The sequence below is a fragment of the Trachypithecus francoisi genome, unplaced genomic scaffold (assembly GCF_009764315.1).
Source record: "Trachypithecus francoisi isolate TF-2019V2 unplaced genomic scaffold, Tfra_2.0 Lachesis_group0, whole genome shotgun sequence".
NCBI lineage: Eukaryota > Metazoa > Chordata > Mammalia > Primates > Cercopithecidae > Trachypithecus > Trachypithecus francoisi.
In genome coordinates, this window is record NW_022681453.1 from 167,067,220 (window position 1) to 167,086,104 (window position 18,885).

Genomic DNA, 18,885 nt, shown 5'->3' on the forward strand with positions numbered 1-18,885 from the left:
CTTTTCTTACTTTTCCAATAAACCCTTTACTCCTTGGATGGTTGCTATGTTTAGGCACCAGAAGGCATGCCTCAGGAACAAATGTAATCACTTTTGGCAATATGTATTTAAGGCTTTCTGTTGGACTTCCCCAAGCATTCTTTCAAGGCTTTTCACTCTCCTAGTACATATGCTGTTGTTCATTTTCAAGGTTGGTATGTAATAGTAGGAAAGTTTGTATAGTTGGGAATTAATGGGACTAAATTATCTGTCATCTTAGTATTTGAATGTCAAAAAGGTTTTATGAGAAGGATATCCGTTTTTCAATGTGGGGTTAAAAATTCAGCTTCTCTGAGGTACGCATCTATTTCAAACATTTTAGGGCATGGAGGCCATCTAATATTTAGCACTATATAGTGTGTGCAGGGGGTTTATCATAAAATGTTAATAATGCTGGCTCAAACTTAATGTACTTCCCCTTTTCTTAATTCTCCAGGCAGGGTAATTGTTTTTTTCTTTTAATCTTTAATTTCACTCACCAAGAGTGAGTGTTAAATCTGTGGGTTTTTTTGTTTTTGTTTTTGTTTTTGTTTTTCTTTGAAGAAGAGGTCAATCACTCAAACCACCACAAAAGCCTATCTGTTTTACATTTATTCAATGACTCTTTTACTTCCATTTGATTTTCTACCTATATAAAGTTAAGCCTCTTTGGTTTGTCTGTTAGCATTATGAAGGTGGCATAGGTGTATTTTCTGTTACAGAAGGAGTGACTTTCGGCCTTTGAGGCACTTGACCTAAAGGTATTATTCCTTAGACAACTTACAATGGCTTCTTTTCCTTTCTTTCTTTTTCCCTTATTAGGCACGCAGGCACTCTGGTGGTGTTTTTCATTCTTTACAGCGCAGAAATTGTGTGAAAGACAATAGGCTTGTTTCTAATTTGGTGTTTCCAAAAGCTTGGCAAAATAGAAATAAGACTGTATTCAAAAGTTGAAAAAGAGCATGTAAATAGCAATAACTGAAATTTGTGATTAAACAATTAACAAAAAAGAACCCTATGAAGTCATTAAAAGTATAAAGAGGGAGCACTTCCTGCTTTCTCATTACTGGGTTGAGCTGTTATTATTTAACACTGATTGAGTACCAGCCACGTGGGAGCCATTCTGTGAACAGCAGAGTTGGAAACAGTCACTTTCTAGTGGAATTCTCTCTGGAGTCAGCAACAGAACCTGAAAAAGTTTCAGATAGCACTCTATAAAGATAGGGAATCAAGGGAAGGGAATATAGACAACCTGAGTATTGGGACTAGAGTAGAGAAAAATGGGCTTTGGAGTAAAACAAATACACAAACAAATAATAAATTTGAGTTTGAGTCTTGTCTTCCCTCTAGTTATCTCCAGAACCTTGAACAAACTATGTAATTTTTTCTAATCTTAGTGTCTTCATCTTTAAAATGGGAGTGAAGTATACCTCTTGCAGTTTTCATGGGACATAATGATCACAGAAAGTCTTAAGAACATTTTAAATCCTCAGTAAAAGATAGTCATTTTATTATGATTATTGTTACTAGCTGTCTTCATTTATAATCATCTCATTGTTTTATAATATTGATGAATTCTAAGAAATTTAAATGTCATAAAGGATTTGAAAAAGAGAAATTTAAAGAGATCAGGGATAAAGTGTACCAGTCAGTTAGGATTGTGTTATTTCATTTGGCTTTAAGCCAAGCAAATATTCAGCTGCCAGTTAAAAATGTACCACCTGCCTTTGCCCTCCCTTTAATATATTCTTTAAAGTAGTATGGTGGAAGATATCCAGCTACATTCAGAGTATGCTTTTTAATTTGCAGTTTTGAGCATCCAGATTCTTGAAGGAATCCTAGCTTTGGACTTATAAACAATGAAGAAATTTGAGGGCTTTTACTTCCAACATGTTTAAAGGGAACATTGCTATAGACAAATGCATGTATACTATATTTTGCTTAGGATTGTTCTCTGTTCATATAGAATGATGACATTTTCTTCTCTAAATAATAACAGATGCAAGTTGAAGATAATGTAATAATGGCTAGGTAAAGATAAATATATTTTCACTTGTGAGAGATGGAACACGTTAGAAGAAAGCAGAGAACAAAAGCACTCTCCTGCAGTAGGAAATATATTTGATGACCTGATGCAAATATTATATACTTTTGAAAGTGCTTGATATTACAAGTATCATTTTGTAGCGTACACTTCACTCAGCACATTTGCTATTTTATTTTAATGCACCCGATTAGTACTGGAAGTGGAGAGTGTTATGGATAAGAAATTATATAAACATAGAGGATATAGCTGTGGTGATCAGGAAAAAGCTGAGGGACCAGGCAAAGGAGTTATCCCACAGAGAGGCTTAACCTCCTCATTCTGGAGGAAGAAGTGCAGCAGGAAATGCAGCCGCGTTCAACAGACAAGAATGTTGAAAGTGGCAACTACTTATATACAAAGATAATTTTTAAAAAGAATCAAAGATACCTAGTAAAGTGCCGGGCACGTAGTAGGCACTCGATATAGATGAAAAATTATTTTTATTAACTCACTTTCTCCAGAAAGTATGACATTATTGCTGGCTAGTGGGAAATGAGAGGGTATTCCTTGAATGCTATTATGTGTCACAAATATTCTGATAAAAATGATTTTAATTTGCACCATAACATTTAAATTTTTTTTCTTCCTAGGGACTCATCTTCCTCAGTTCCCTGTGATAAACTTTTATAGAGCCACACTAATGGGGGTTTTAATTCTCACCTATGGTCTTCATCATGCACCTCCTAGATTCAAAAGTTCAGCAGGGCCATGTCAAGCTATATCAATAAAAACAAACAAAGACAAAATGTAACATTCCATACCTTAAAACGCAACCTTAGTAACGTGAAAGACCCTGAAGGACTTGAGATGTGAAGATTTTCTACCACGGTCTTTGCAAGTATTATTTCTTACAGCTGTTCCTTTCTACTCCCTCTTGCACACAACTTTAGTTACTCCCTGTTCTCCATCCCTCTGATAAAATCTAGAGTTCCCCCCCAAATTAGAAAATAAAAAAAATCTAAAAATTAAAATTAAAAAATTAATTTTTTTTTAAATCTAGAGTTTACCAAAAAATTTTCTATCTCAGACTTGGGAACCATATTGTTAGTTCACAGTTAAGAATGATAAAAATCTATTGGATGAGTTTTAATTAATTCTTTCCCTTGGCTGATTAGTAAGTTTCTGCAGTGAGTACAAATGTTTATTCCAAGGGCTGAGGAATGCATTTATAGATTCGATGATGCTCGAACCTATCGACCTAGAAGGTCATGCCCAAAGGATATTTGTGTCCATTTTTTTGGAGAACTGTAAAAGAGTGTATTATTGTGAGTTGGATAATGGTGGGTTCCTTCTATACTTAGTAATTTCATAGCAATGATACAGCTGTGTACTATGGAAACCACCCAAACACTTGGCAGAAGTAGAATACCAATGTACCAATGGTTCATTTCTAATTAAACTTGTTTATTAATTTTTTCCCAGGGTAGGTATGACCTTATTTCAGATTTGAGCTTTTTCAGAGATACAAGGACTGAAAGTGGGCAAAGAAGGGCTATTTTTTAATGTTTGAGACTCATTTTTTCTGAACCATCTCCTTCCTTCTTTTTATCCGTCCCCTGATAACAGGCATCTATTTCCTTACCTTTTCTCCTTCCTGTCTTTCATGCAAGATTTGTAGGGAATAATTTGATATCAGATAGTGTAAATATAAATATAAATAGATGCTGCTTTTCTCAAACATATTTAAAATATTTAAAATCTGATTTTGATTATGGATTGAAAAATGATGTCACATTTATTGGGAAATTAGATGGTAGTGAGTTGCTAGGAGGAAAGAAACGTTATAGAGCTTCTGGTTTAAACACAAGGTGACAGTAAGTTATGGGATTTTTTCTGAAGGCTAACATAGCCCTTCCAGTTGGCTTAAGAATTCTTTGGGACTTACATAACTTGTAATTAATAACAAATGATCAATGCAATTGTTCCAGTTTGCTAAGGACTCTTCCCCGCCTCTACCCCCAAATCATCCTAAACTTAAGAAGGATAATTCAAATTTCAAAACAAAAAGCCATCATACTACATTATACTTTGCAAAAATGCCTTCTGACTTTGCTTTTTCTAATGTATAATAGTTTTATATTCAACTGTTATATTAGAAAATGATTGCAGAAGTAGAGAAAAAAAGGCTAAAGAGAAGAAAACCAAAAATATAGTAGTTTTTTGCTCATTGATTTATTCTCTCAGAAAATATTTATAGAGCACCAAGAACTAGGTACTGTGGAGAGTACAAATAATATTTTTTCTCATTTGAGAGGAAAAATAATTTCTGATTTATCTTAAAATAACAAAGTCCTTACGTGAGAAAAAAGATTTTTAAAGTATCAAACACCACAATTTCCCATTTGCACAAATATCTGGGCACCATGTTGCACAATCCTACAGGGTGACTTCTGCATGTGGACCTCTGTACGAGGTCCCTGTTGATGTTGTATAATGCCCACCTTACTCAGCCCTCTGAGGCAGCTCTTCGATACTTTCTTTAGGGGCAATAAAAAAATGACTCTTTATCTCTAATATATTTCTCTAGAAATTTTTCTTCTTTGTTAATATGATAACCACGTTTCCTCTTACTTCTAAAACAAACAAATCAACAAAAAAATTTCCAAATTAATCCAGATTCTCTAAGGTGTTTTCTCTTTAAAGTTCATTCTTTACTTAACATGGGGAGAAAGATGAAACAATGAGGAAGAGTTTTAAAACAATTTCTGGTGACTTCCCCATATTATAGATTAATTAGGGCTATGGAAAGGCAGGTCTTCTCTCTCTGATTGAATGGAACCTGTTCAGCTCTCCCCGCCAGACAAAAATTACTCTCTTTGAGTCAAATGGTTGGCTCCTTTTTATGTAAACTGGATTAAAAAACGAAAAACAGAAATTGAGCCAGTAGGACAAAAAATACTGAGGAGATTCCATTCAATCACAGAAAACTAAAATCATCAATGCCTGTATCTTGCCTTTTTTTTTTTCTTTTTAACAAAGCAACTCCCAATTAAAGGTGGGCTATTTCATTTGAGCCAGTGCAAACACACAGCCATCAATCAAAGGGTTTCGTGAGTAATTAGTAATACGAACACAGCCGTCACATTCTGAGATGTGTACATATCTATCCAAGCAGAGGGGAAATCGTGTAATTAATTTTGAAGCTGTTATGATGTTTCAATTGATTTGGATCAGAAAAAGGAGAACAATTAAGAAGAATCAGAAAACAATATCCCTTTTAGTATTCTAAAGGGAAGAGAAAAATTAAATAGGAGTTTAATTGAAAATTTCTGATCTATATGAGGGAAATGGATTGTTGTGTAAAACGGAATAGTGACTTGTTATGGGAGCATTAATACTGGGCCAGCATCTTGGGCAATAAAGTTTAAATTCCAATGACTAAAAAGCTTTCAGAAAGGTGGGAAGGTCAGGTCAGAAGTCAAAACGTTAAAATTGTTTCAGGTACCCACTACTGAGAACTTTCATTTGAATGTATCATTCTGGAATTATTCTATTGGAAAAAATACTACTCCAAATAAATTCTTAATATAAGTGTAAGATATTGCCATTACTTTAGTCATTCTATCACCTTTTGTGGGCTATTTTACCTTCTTCCTGTGAATCTTTATGAAGTTAGAATAAACGTGCCTGTTTTCATGGCCTATATCCTTCTGAAAATGCCGTTAGTAACTTATTTGCTTAACAGATAAAGCATAATGATATATTTCCAGGCTAACGTTATGGGGTAAAATTTTGAAAAATTAATACATTTTAAAGTTTTCAAAACAACTTTGCATATATAATAATAAGCTAAGTATTACATGGCCATAAAATAATGCACTGTCTCTATATACATTTAGCAATTACTCATTACTTAATTAATTATGTATTAAGCATCTACTATGCTTATCATATTATTTCCTACTGCTTCTTTGTCCATTATTACTAGAAAAAATACATGCAAGATTTCCCTGTGTTCACTGTACACATAATTCTCTTGTGAGCACAGATTTTCACAAAAACCAACTACAATGTCTTGGAACCCCAAAACCATGTAACTTAGAACTCATTTAAACAGTGGTGAGGGTAATACAGACAAGAAAACATGCATTATACCAACTACATGTTCTCTTGCTTAATAATTTGACTTAAAAATAATGATGTTCTTATGAATCATGACAGAATTTTGTTTTAAAAAGAACGAAAATTAGTATTCTCTCTCTCTCTGTCTCTCTCTCTCTCTCTCTATATATATATATTTGAGACAGGGTTTCACATTGTTGCCCAGGCTGGAGTGCAGTGGCATAATCACTGCAGTCTCAACCTTCTGGGCTCAAACAATTCTCCCTTCTCAGCCTCCCCATTAGCTGGAACTATAAGTGTGCGCCACCACCCCCAGCTATTTTTTTGTACTTTTTTTTTGGTAGAGATGGGTTTTGTCATGTTGCCCAGCTTGGTCTCAAACTCCTGGGCTCAAGCGATCCTCTCACCTTGGCCCCCTAAAGTGCTGGGATTACAGGCATGAGCCACTGTGCCAGGCCCATTCAATAAACTTTGTTCAAATTGTGTACTTTGTATTTTGATAAATGTAGTTGCCTAACCTCAAATCTTCTCATGAGCCAGTTTATTAGAATAATTTTTTGCTAATCATATAAGAAAATTGGAGTCAAAAGAAAAGAAAGGGGTAAAAACAGTCATATTTTATGAGGACAGTTATTTCTGGCCTTTGATTAGGTGGAATTTTGGCCAGGTGATAGAATTCCCTTTTCTTGTGATTTGGCATTTTGTTTTTCTTAAATTCAAAGTACTTTCTGTATTGCGAGAGGGCATTACAGACAGGTCAGACAAGATGAAGTGTTGCTTCTACTCTCAAAATTTTGTTTGCTAATTTCAATGAACAGGGTGAAGTAATAGAACCTGGTTGATGGTTGATATAGGAAACAACCTGTTTGAATATGCAAAATTATATCTATTTCATTGTCATGTGTTAGAATATGTTAAGTAAAATATTCAGTCTTTTCCATCTTATATTAAAGTATGCATAAAGTTTAGGTTACTTGAGAATATTGCCTGATAGTGCATCCTTTCTCAGCCCTTTCTTAATTCTCCTTTCTCTTCCTCTAATCACAAGAAGAAAACAGCTAAGAACAGTTTGTGGTGCATTCTGGGGGCATGGGGATTTCATGAGCTTTCACATACTCTAACCAACTGTATTAGTGTGTTTTCATGCTGCTGATAAAGACATACCTGAGACTGGGCAATTTACAAAAGAAAGAGGTTTATTGGACTTACAGTTCCACATCCCTGGGGAGGCCTCACAATCATGGCAGAAGGCAAGGAGGAGCAAGTCACATCTTACGTGGATGGCAGCAGGCAAAGAGAGGGCTTGGGCAGAGAAACTCCCGTTTTTAAAACCATCAGAACTTGTGAGAGCCATTCACTATTGCCAGAACAGCATGGGAAAGACATGTCCCATGATTCAGTCATCTCCCACTTCCCACAACACACAAGAATTATGGGAGCTGCAAGATGAGATTAGGGTGGGGAAACAGAGCCAAACCATATCATTCTGCCCCAGCCCCTCCCAAATTCCATATCTTCACATTTCAAAACCAATCATGCCTTCCCAACAGTCTCCCAAAGCCTTAATTCATTTCAGCATTAACTCAAAAGTCCACAGTCCAAAGTTTCATCTGAGACAAGGCAAGTCCCTTCTGGTTTTGAGCCTGTAAAATCAAAAGCAAGTTAGTTACTTCCTAGATACAATGAAGGTACAAGCATTGAATACATACAGCCATTCCAATTGGGAGAAAGTGACCAAAACACAGGGGCTACAGGACTCATGCAAGTCCAAAATCCAGTGGGACAGTCAAATCTTAACGTTCCAAAATGATCTCCTTTGACTCCATATCTCATGTTCAGGTCACGCTGATGCAAGAGGTGGGTTCCCATGGCCTTGGGCAGCTCACTATCTGTGACTTTGCAGGGTACAGCCTCCCTACTGGTTGCTTTCACCAGCTAGTGGTAAGTGTCTGCAGCTTTTCCAGGTGCATGGTGCAAGCTGTCACAGCTCTACTAGGCAGTGCCCCAGCAGGGACCCTGTGTGGGGGCTCTGACCCCACATTTCCAATCTGCACTGATCTAGTAGAAGTTCTCCATGAGAGCCCCACCCCTGCAGCAAACTTCTGCCTGGGCATCCAGGCATTTACATACATGTTCTGAAATCTAGGTAGAGGTTCCCAAATCCCAATTCTTGACTTCTGTGCACTCATAGGCTCAACACCATGTAGAAGCTGCCAAGGCTTAGGGCTCACATCCTCTGAAGCCCTGGCCCAAGCTCTACATTGGCTCCTTTCAGCCATGGCTACAGTGGCTGGGATGCAGGCACCAAGTCCCTAGGCTGCACACACAGGGACCCTGGGCCTAGCCCATGAAACCACTTTTTCCTCCTAGACCTCCAGGTCTGTGATGGGAAGGGCTGCTGTGAAGACCTCTGACATGCCCTGAAGACATTTTCCTCATTGTCATGGGAATTAACATTCAGCTGTTCATTACTTATGCAAATTTCTGCAGCCAGCTTGAATTTCTCCTCAGAAAATAGGATTTTCTTTTCTATCACATTGTCAGGCTGCAAATTTTCCAAACTTTTATGCTCTGCTTCCCTTATAAAACTGAATGCCTTTAACAGCACCCAAGTCACCTCTTGAATGCTTTGCTGCTTAGAAATTTCTTTTGCCAGACACTCTAAATCATTTCTCTCAAGTTCAAAGTTCCACAAATCTCTAGGGCAGGGGCAAAATACACACATAACAACAAGAGTCACCTTTGCTCCAGTTCCCAACAAGTTTCTCATTTCCATCTGAGACCACCTCAGCTTGGACTTGGTTGTCCATATTGCTATCAGGATTTTGGGCAAAGCCATTCAGCAAGTCTCTAGGAAGTTCCAAACTTTCCCACATTTTCCTGTCTTCTTCTGAGTCCTCCAAACTGTTCTAATCCCTGCCTATTACCCAGTTCCAAAGTCACTTTCATATTGGTGGGCATCTATAGCAGCGCCCTACCCCCAGTAGCAATTTACTGTATTAGTCCATTTTCACATTGTTAATAAAGACATACCCAAGACTGGGCAATTTACAAAAGAAAGAGGTTTACTGGGCTTACAGTTCCACATCCCTGGGAGATCTCACAATCATGGAGGAAGGCAAGGAAGAGCAAATCACATCTTACATGGATGGCAGCAAACAAAGAGAGGGCTTGTGCAGAGATACTCCCGTTTTTAAAACCATCAGATCTTTTGAGAGCCATTCACTATCATGAGAACAGCATGGGAAAGACTCGTCCCTTGATTCAGTCATCTCCCACAGGGTCTCTCCCACAACACACGGAATTATGGGAGCTACAGGATGAAATTTGGGTGGGGACACAGAGCCAAACCATATCACCAACTCTATGACTATGATTGAAAAGAATATGAACAAAAGCCACTCAGTATGGACAAGCAAGATTTGTTTGATATACTTAGAAAAACTTGAACTGCTCTTATATTTTTGCTCTATCTATTCATCAACTTTTTTTTCTTTCTATTTTAGAATTGCATTCTTTTTGCTTCCTTTCTAGCTACACTACAGAGGGATGATTTTTGGGGCCTCCCTTGGAAGTAGAGTGTATGGTGGGTGGTTGTCATTTATTCTGTCATTACCTAAAACTTACTTCTTGGACCCTTTCTTCTCTAGAAAGTAACTGTTTTGAGGATGATGTGTGTTTTTCAATTGGGTGATAACAAATCAAGGTGGCACAGAGCCCTAACTGCAATCTTTCCAAAAACAATATTATTTTAAGAAGTGCAAAGTGAGGTCTTTAGGTTTAAGATATTGGGAAATCTGTGTTTCTTCTCTCCAATGGTTCCTTGCTTTCTGCTCCTGCATTGAATAACCATATGAATATACTGCAGAGGCCTTGTTACCTGGTCGCTAAGGCCTCTGTCTCCTTAGCAACTGAACTTTTCAGGGATTATAGGGAAAATGTTTCCTTCAGCCTTGAAGCTGTTTTAATGCTTTCAAATGTCAGGGAAAGAAGTTTGTATAGTCCCTTGGGTGCTGGTGTGAATAGGGGCAAGAGATAATATTTAAAAACATGTTTAGTAGGTTCTCTACTAGGCAGAAACCTTCAATTTAAATAAACCTTAAAATTTATACAGAAACGTGCATAAATTTTAAGAATAACAAAAATGTAAATAAGTTGTGGAGCTTGAGCAGAGGAAGACCCCCTTATTTGGCTGTCTTAAAGGCATTGGGTATGGGACATTATGATGCCCTCTATCTACCCATTTTCAAAGCAATAGGGATTTGCTTTTACAATTGCTAAGACAAAAAAGCAAAGGAAATTGGGTCAAAAAGTCACTCACACTGATTTTTATCTTGAGTGTGCAAGGAAAATGCAGTTTTTAACATTTCTCTATCAATTATTGGATCTTCCTCATAAGTACCCACCTATCCAATATCAGTTCTTTTGGCTTTTTCCTTATGTCATCTGTAATTTGGGCATTCTCTTTAAGTAACACCATCTAATGGAGATCATGTTTCTTCAAAATCTTCTCCCATAGCTGGACCCCAAACCATTTTTTTTTTCTCAACAGAACAGCTGAACATAGAAAAGAGACTTACCGTCTTCTTAAGTTGTTGAGGAAACAGATTCTCAGATCTTTGTTTAGTAATCTATGCTGTTCCTGGAATGGTGAGCTCTGAAGTATAACTAATTCCATCCCTGCTGGCATCTACTGCTGAAGGATGCACCTGGTAGTCCTTGGGGTCTCCATTCTTTCTTGGATTAGTCAGAACACAATAGTTTACTCTTGTATATTTGATACCATCTGGCACTCCCTGGTGCTGTGGATACACCTGAGAGACAGTGACAACTCCTATGTATCAGGCCCAAACATCTGCTTTGTAGTCTTTAGCTATACCAGACCCTTAGCTGACATCCAGGTGCCCTTCCAACCCATGTAGACACATCTGAGTCCCATCCATGCCTGTGAGAATCAAGTTTGACTCAGGAGAACTAAACTCTGACTCTCCATCTGGTTAAGCTAGGCTATACCAGCAAGACTACTTTCACGTGGCAGACTCCACATTGATGAGCCAGAAGCCTCAGCCCAGGGTACTAAATGTAAATCAGGATGAAAGCCCCTTGATGTCTGTGTTCATCTCAACTTTGTTTATCACGCCAACCTACCCCTAATTCCCAACCACCTACTCCTACAGATATACAATTGCCATGCAGTTCTCCAATCTCATACTTCTACCTCTTCCTTGTCTACATAATTCCATGTCTTAAAGCAACATGATTCTTTTTTATTTTCCCTTTTTATCTGTCTAGACCTTTTTCCTACCTTATATTTTCTCTAACTACACCCTCATGCTTGAGTTTTAATGGTGGACAAATTATGGGAGGGACATTTCCCCACCAAGGGCACAGATCAAGAAGCTTTTTCTAAGATGATACCTTCTGTCCACTGTGTGCAATCAAGTTTATTACCTGAGAGCATTCTGGGAAAGAAAGAAATGCAGAGAGAGCAAGAGGAGGCTGAAGGCCCTAAGAGATGATAAACAGAATGAGCATCGCTAGATAGAGAAAGGGGTTCAGACAGCAGGGATAAATAGGGCTGGGTGAGTTCCACAGGACAGTGAATGGGAAGAGGAAATTTTAGGGTTTCCTTAGGGTCATTTTGGAATATGCTAAGGAGGATACGGGAGGGAAGATAAGGTCAGATATGAGAGAGTCTGGATTGTATATCAAATTGGACTGTCTTGGCCTGTGTTCCATGCAGGCAGGCCCATGTTTTTCACCTCAGCTGTGAGAGGTACAAAATGGGCAGACAAATCATCTTCCCCATTGTCAATTTTTGGTCTCAGTCTGGGTTCCATGCAAGATTCATGTTTGTCACCTAAACTGTGAGAGGTATAAAATGGGCAGACCAATTATCTCTCTCATTATCAACTCCATCAGAGTACCATGATTGATACTTAATAGGCCCTTAATATATATTTGCCAAATGATTGAATTGATGAATCAATGAATTACTCCATGGAGTTCTTAAGGAGTAGAAGTCTCTAGCCCAAATAAATGTATCCTTAAATATTATACAAGTGTATACTCAAATTCATTTTCAGTTCAGAAAGGAGTTGATAAGTGCCAGGTCATTTAGGTATATGAGTCAAATAAAAAATTCAAAAGGCAGAAAATATTTTAGAAGTAATGAGTTAAGACACCTCTGTGAGGTTCTCTATTACCCTGCCATGATAATAACAGTCCATCATCAATACGAATAATTGCTGAAGCGCATTGATAAGAAAGACATCTTAAAGATTCTGCTGTAAACATATGTGAACCAATCCAATTTCTAGGCCACAGGCAATAATAACTTTCCTATCTAAATGTTTCTTATTTTCATGAGCATTTATTCTTTGGAGCAATGCTGCCTAATTGGACCAAGTACAGGGGAAAAGAACATTAATGCTATTTGCTCCATGTTTGATATCACCTTTGAATGAGACTGTGACACAGAGCACAGTAGTATGTAAAGTTCCCACACAATCTGACTTCCAGCACATAATGAATGAAGATAAGTCCTGGCTAAGTTCACTAGATGTAGATGTAAGTGCTGTTGACACATTTACACTCAAGTGTTGGTGCTGACTCAGATTTCTTTTTTTTTTTTGAGACAGAGTCTCGCTCTGTCGCCCAGGCTGGGGTGCAGTGGCCGGATCTCAGTTCACTGCAAGCTCCGCCTCTCGGGTTTACGCCATTCTCCTGCTTCAGCCTCCCCAGTAGCTGGGACTACAGGCGCCTGCCACCTCGCCCAGCTAGTTTTTTTTTTTTTTTTTTTTTTTTTTTTTTTTGTATTTTTTTAGTAGAGACGGGGTTTCACCGTGTTAGCCAGGATGGTCTCGATCTCCTGACCTCGTGATCCGCCCGTCTCGGCCTCCCAAAGTGCTGGGATTACAGGCTTGACCCACCGCGCCAGATTTCTTACTATTCAAACTTCTTCCAAGATTGAGCAGATTCTTTCCCGAGTTACTGAATCCCAAAAGAAGGTAGAAAATAGAACTTTAAATACAAGATACAGAGATTAAAAACTTTAAGGAGTCAACTGAAATTGCCATTAGAAGTAATCACATATAAATCTTGAACAATGTCCAACTTCTGCTTACAAAATGGACTAAACCTTGAAATAAAAATGGCTGGGTAAGGACAGGCATGGTGGTGTATGCCTGTAGTTCCAGCTACATGGGAGGCCGAGGTTGGGGGAATTGCTTGAACCTGGGAATTCGAAGTTCTAATGCACTATTGCCTGGGCAATACAGTGAGAACCTATCTCTTAAAAAATTACTGGGTAGAAAATGCTTTAAAATTTGCCTTACATTACCTTGTCTATGTACTAACAGTTTCTAAATTTTTTACTGAGCTTATGTATTTGAAATGAGGAAAAACTGACTTCTTAATTTTAAACCATAATTTGTTGCAGAGAGTAGTTGCTGCATGTTCAATACATAGTTCTGACTATGATTCCGCGTATTTTTAGGGAGTTTTCCATGAGACAAGTCAGTAAATACTATGTGGTTTGTCATTTTATATTGCTTATTAATAAATAAAAAGTTCTCATCTGTACTATTTTTCCACTGTATTCTTCTGTAACATTTCACTAAAAACATATTACTATTAAATGATTTGGAAAACAGTGGGTTTATATTTATCTGATATATTATAGATTTGATATATTATATTGATTCAATATTATTGCCTACACTACTTTTCAATAGCACCACAACCAAATCAATAGACATTTTATTCAGAAATATCTTTTAGTAAAATAATTCAACCTGTCTTTTGTACAAGAGATGTATATCAGAGATGACACAATATTCTCTTCAATCCACTTGCTTTCATTAATGGCAATATACAATTATGAACATTAGAGAACTTCCCCTTTGAGTTACCTCAGTGTTGGTTCATTTTTCTACCAGGATTCTTTCTCACTTGTCTGAAATTTTTTCCTCCATCTTCCTTTGTCCTTTGCTACCTTTGTTGCCATCTGAAATATTTTTTATTTAACTTTTTGCTTTTTGTTTTAGCTTAGGTGGCCTAGAGGGGCAAGACTGGTGTGGCAAATTAGGATCATCAGTGTTGATAGGTGAACATTTTCATTAGTGGCCTCATTTTTGGTGTCAGGCTTGAGGATTTGGGGATGGAAGTCAGAAGACCCGCACAGTCTAAGCAAGTAGCCTTTGAATGAAAGCCTTATGTAGCCTGTGTTAGTCCATTTGTGCTGCTATAAAAGAATACCCCAAGCTAGGTAATTTATGAAGAACAGAAATTTATTTCTCACATTTCTGGAGGCTGGGAATTCCAAAATCAAGTTGCTGGCATCTGGTGAGAGCCTTCTTGTTTTGTCCTCACATGGCAGAAGGAGAAGAACAAGATGGGGCCAACTACCTCTGTCACACCTCTTTAAAAGGGTACATAATTCCACTCATGAGAGAGAAGCCCATATGGCCTAATCATTTTTTAAGGCCTTTACTATCATATTGACAACACTGAAGTTTGGAGAAGACACATTCAAACCATAGCAGAGATCCTGTATGTCATTTGGGAATTAAAACAGCTCTGACCATTCTAAGACATTACAAATGGAGAGGTGATTGAGACTGAGTTTTCACTGACAGGATCTGCTAGGTAATTCCTTTAGCAGTAGCTAATTAAGAGACACTTGTTATTTGTGGCTAACTTTAACATTATCCATTATGAGATATCCTGATGTCAAATTCCTTTTGACTTTTTTTGGATATCCTTTAATTATTTACTAGAGTAGAGATGTTTTAAGGCATGGAAGGGCGGGTGGAGGGAAGAAAGCTGACATATCTGAACAAGTGAGTAATATATAATGGAACTAAAATATTCATAAAATGACAACTCAGATACTTCAATTAACACCATCCATTCTATTTCCACTTCAAATAGTAAATTGAAGCCTCTAAATAATGTTTGCTTTGCAATGGATGATGCATTGCTAAACTAAACAAGCAAATGTGAAGTCACTACCTTTTGTGCTTAGTTGATCTCTTTATATCTGGAGTGGGAAATGGACTCTTTATTGTACATCAGTATAAGTAGCAAAAATGAGAACTCTGTTTAGTGAATTAATTTTCTAAGCCAATGATTCTTCAGTATTTTTCAGGAAGACAGGTGACTGATTTAGCTTGGTTACTTGACAACATTTTTCACGGGTTTGTTAGGTTTTCACTCTGTATTTTTGTAGGAGAGATGGCTAAGGTGCACAAAAGTGGATGTCTCATAATCCTTAATTCATGATACATTCTTATAAGGGATACTTGTGCAACAAACTAAGTTATATCATTGTTTAATTATTTAAAATATATAATCAGCTTCAAACAAAAGAAAGCTAAACCTTGATGAAAACTTACATCTAATTCTCCACTCTCCCACTAACCCGTTCTCATGGGGTGAAATCTGAAGCTGGACAAATGACTTGCCCAAGGTCACACCACTGTGTGTAAGGGTAGAGATGGATTTCAAAAACAGGTGTGAACCTACTAACCATTAACTATAGGTTTAGAAAAAATATTATGTCAATGATGTTTTAAGCAAAAAACAAAACAAAACAAACAAAAAACCTTCATGGAAGAGAGGACACTTTATCTTCATTGTCAGCAGATAAATTATCTACTACACAGAGGTGAAAATGAAAACCATTTGGAAATATTCTGTGAGTGATATGTACTTCTTGCAGTCATGTAGCCTTATTTATCTATAAAGGCTAGATATAAAGTATCGGAAAAGATAATAACATAAAAACTTGAATGTCTATAAAGCTATATATACATATATTGATATACTGGTTACATTGCTGAGAATTCTTAAACCAGCATAAACCATAGTGTAATATGCCTCATTCGTATAAGTTAAATCATCCATCATTATGTGCTACAAATTGTTTTAAAAATCATCACAAAGTGTCACCTTTTACATGTCAATCCAAGCAACATCATCTCCTTCAATACAGTCACCTTGGAAGTCTTGGCACTTGTTCTAACAATGCTGCAAATTTCTTGAAAAGTTTTTGGAGCTTATTTTAATTGGAATTTCACTAACGTCACTTAAGAGATGCCTAATAAACCAACATCACTATTTTAATAAATATTCTTATCTTTCTATACCACCACCACTCAGCATGGCATCATTCATTATTATATCAGTCAGGATTTTTAGCTGCAAGCAACATAAACTGACACTTACTGATACAAGTAGACAAGGAATTTCCTGATTGAAAACAGGATAGCTCGTAGAATTTCCGGGAAGGGTGGAAAACTAGGCTTTTTAAACAAGTAGATTCTAAGGGCATCTGGAATCAGAAGGATTGCCCAAATAATTCCCTTGATGCAGTATTATGAAAACACATCTAAGTGTGTATTGCCACAGCACCTGCTTTTGATAACATCGGCAATAGGCCCTGGCTGCAGACATTGGCATTATGTATGTTGATGCCACTTTCACTGTAGGCGGAAATAGTTCCCCCTCTTTCCTTCTTCCTTAATCCGCCAGCTCCAGATTCAAAATACTGGTTGGGTTCATCTAATTGGCTTAAATTTTACCATGGTTCTGTTACTTTCAGGAGAGCTGGAAAAAATATTGCCTGGTGACTTCCCTTCCCATGTAGTAGAGATGGAGTAGGGTTCACAAATATTTATGTTTCTCATCTGTAGTGTAGAGTTGTTCTGCTGGCTTCCTGGCCAGGGTCTCTATTTCCCAGCTTGCTGTGTATTTAGATGTGACTGTGTGACTAATTCTTCTGAGTAGAATGGCAATGGAAATTATGTGTGTCAATGATATAGTTAAGGATGGGTGTGCCTTCTTCACTTTCTCTTTTTCCTTCTGTAGGCCCTTGTATTGAAGACAGCATAACCCCCAAGAGGAAAGGAGCTTGGAGCCCTGAATCAGAGTAGAAGACCAGCTGAACACCAACCTTGGACAGTTGTGTGAATGAAAAACAAATTTTGAGATTTGTGTGGTTTATGTATTAGTTACTGTTATTATTAAAGTTTTTCACTGCTTTACTCTCAGTTGTTGGTACTAATTATTGCAGTGGCATGTGACACACTGATCTCTAGGGACCGTTGGAAGTGTGAATCAATGTGCTCCTATAGTAGGAAGAGAATCAATTGATTTGCACTTAAGGTTGGGGATCTGGAAAAAGGTAGGTGGCATATATTAGAATTAGATCAAAAGTTTCTAATCTTTTCCTTACGTGATATACAGGATGTGTGGCTCAGGAATAGTGATATACTCCCTTCTTTGTGTTCTATACTGTCTTTAATCCCAATCCTTACCTATAATTCTACTTGGACTTAATTCATAAAATTACATTAAATCTGTTTAATATATATGTATTAAAAATCACCCAATCTCACATTTTCATACTTTAGCATCAGTAGAAAATTACTTGAGATATACCTCACAGTCATGCAACATATCAGTATGTCAGGACTATGAGGTTAGCACTTTCTTACCAAGCATGGACTTGAATAGAAATCTACTCAGGAAAAAGTGGATGGTCCTTTTAGCTCATTAGAAAGAAACTTCATACCCGTGTGCATAAATTCAGCCTATAAAAAACTATACTCTCTAACATACACTTTACTCTTCTCCATCAACCAAACCACGCCTTCCTCCACAAAACCTTTGAAACTATTTTTTTGTTACATAATTTTCTCTCATAAGTCTCTCCCTGTTTTCCTTTTGACCATATAGCTCTTACTTGTAAATGTGACATGGAGTAGACTTGTCAAGCCCCCAGGAGGTTCCAGGCCAAGCATTTCCCCCAAAGAGGAAGCTTATCTATATAGAATGTTCCAGACTGCAAAGGATTCTCCTCTTGAATTTCAAATTCTAATACCACTGGTCTCACATAATGTTTCTTGTTGGCAGGGAAATTGAGATTTTTCTGTGAGGTAATTTTAGTTAAACCCATCAGCTGCATTTTATGCAACCTCAGGAGAATACAGATAACCTGCTGTGAGGGCACTTTCTCTTGGTGACATTTTCCAGGTTAGCAGTTGTGCTGGGACAAGGAAAGCTGCTCTGAGGGTTGGTCATGAGGCTTGAGGTATTTGTGCCCTGGTAAAAATAGTTTCCAGAGAGAGTCAGATTGTTCTAATAGACAGTGATGGGATTATGCTGATTAGCAAAAGCCAACAGTATGTGTCTTACATTGTATCTTATGGAATAGGGGCTAAATTGTCTCCTAAGTCAAGGATGGGATAAGAGAACCTAGCTTTTGGTTCCACTGATCTTCATACCTTCCTCAACTCTTGAAGACATTTTAAAATAACGTTTATATTTTTGCAAAGTTTCTCAGAAAAGCAACTCCTAAACTTTGCAGAGCTCTGTTACACTGTCTTCAACTCTACAACCCCTCCCCAGGCATTCATGGAGAACTGGAAACATTTTTCTATTCCAAAGAGGTAGAATCCTCCAGAACACAGTCACTGACTACAGTGTTAAATTTATTAATTGACAAACCTGGGATATATAATGGAGGATAAAGATTTAAGAGATCTTTCAGGTCATAGTCTGTTCTTCCAGAAAATTCATCTCATGAGAAATGAAAAGAAAAAAAATATGCCAGTGGCAAGTACCCTAGAGGAACCTTCAAAATCTACTGCTTTGACACTTTCACCTTTTTTTTTGCTATTGCAAACATAATCTCTTCCTTGCCAGAGATGTTA

At 37.3% G+C, this 18,885-nt stretch overlaps 1 long non-coding RNA gene across 5 annotated transcripts in view; it reads left to right on the forward strand.

The window, feature by feature from the left end:
* LOC117084223 overlaps positions 1–17,209 on the forward strand; it is a 176,083-nt gene extending 158,874 nt beyond the window's left edge. For all 5 annotated transcript variants that reach the window (XR_004437359.1, XR_004437360.1, XR_004437357.1 and 2 more), the window contains one exon: positions 17,039–17,209. This is a non-coding gene — a long non-coding RNA (uncharacterized LOC117084223). The remainder of the gene's footprint in view (positions 1–17,038) is intronic.
* Positions 17,210–18,885: the final 1,676 nt, after the last annotated feature.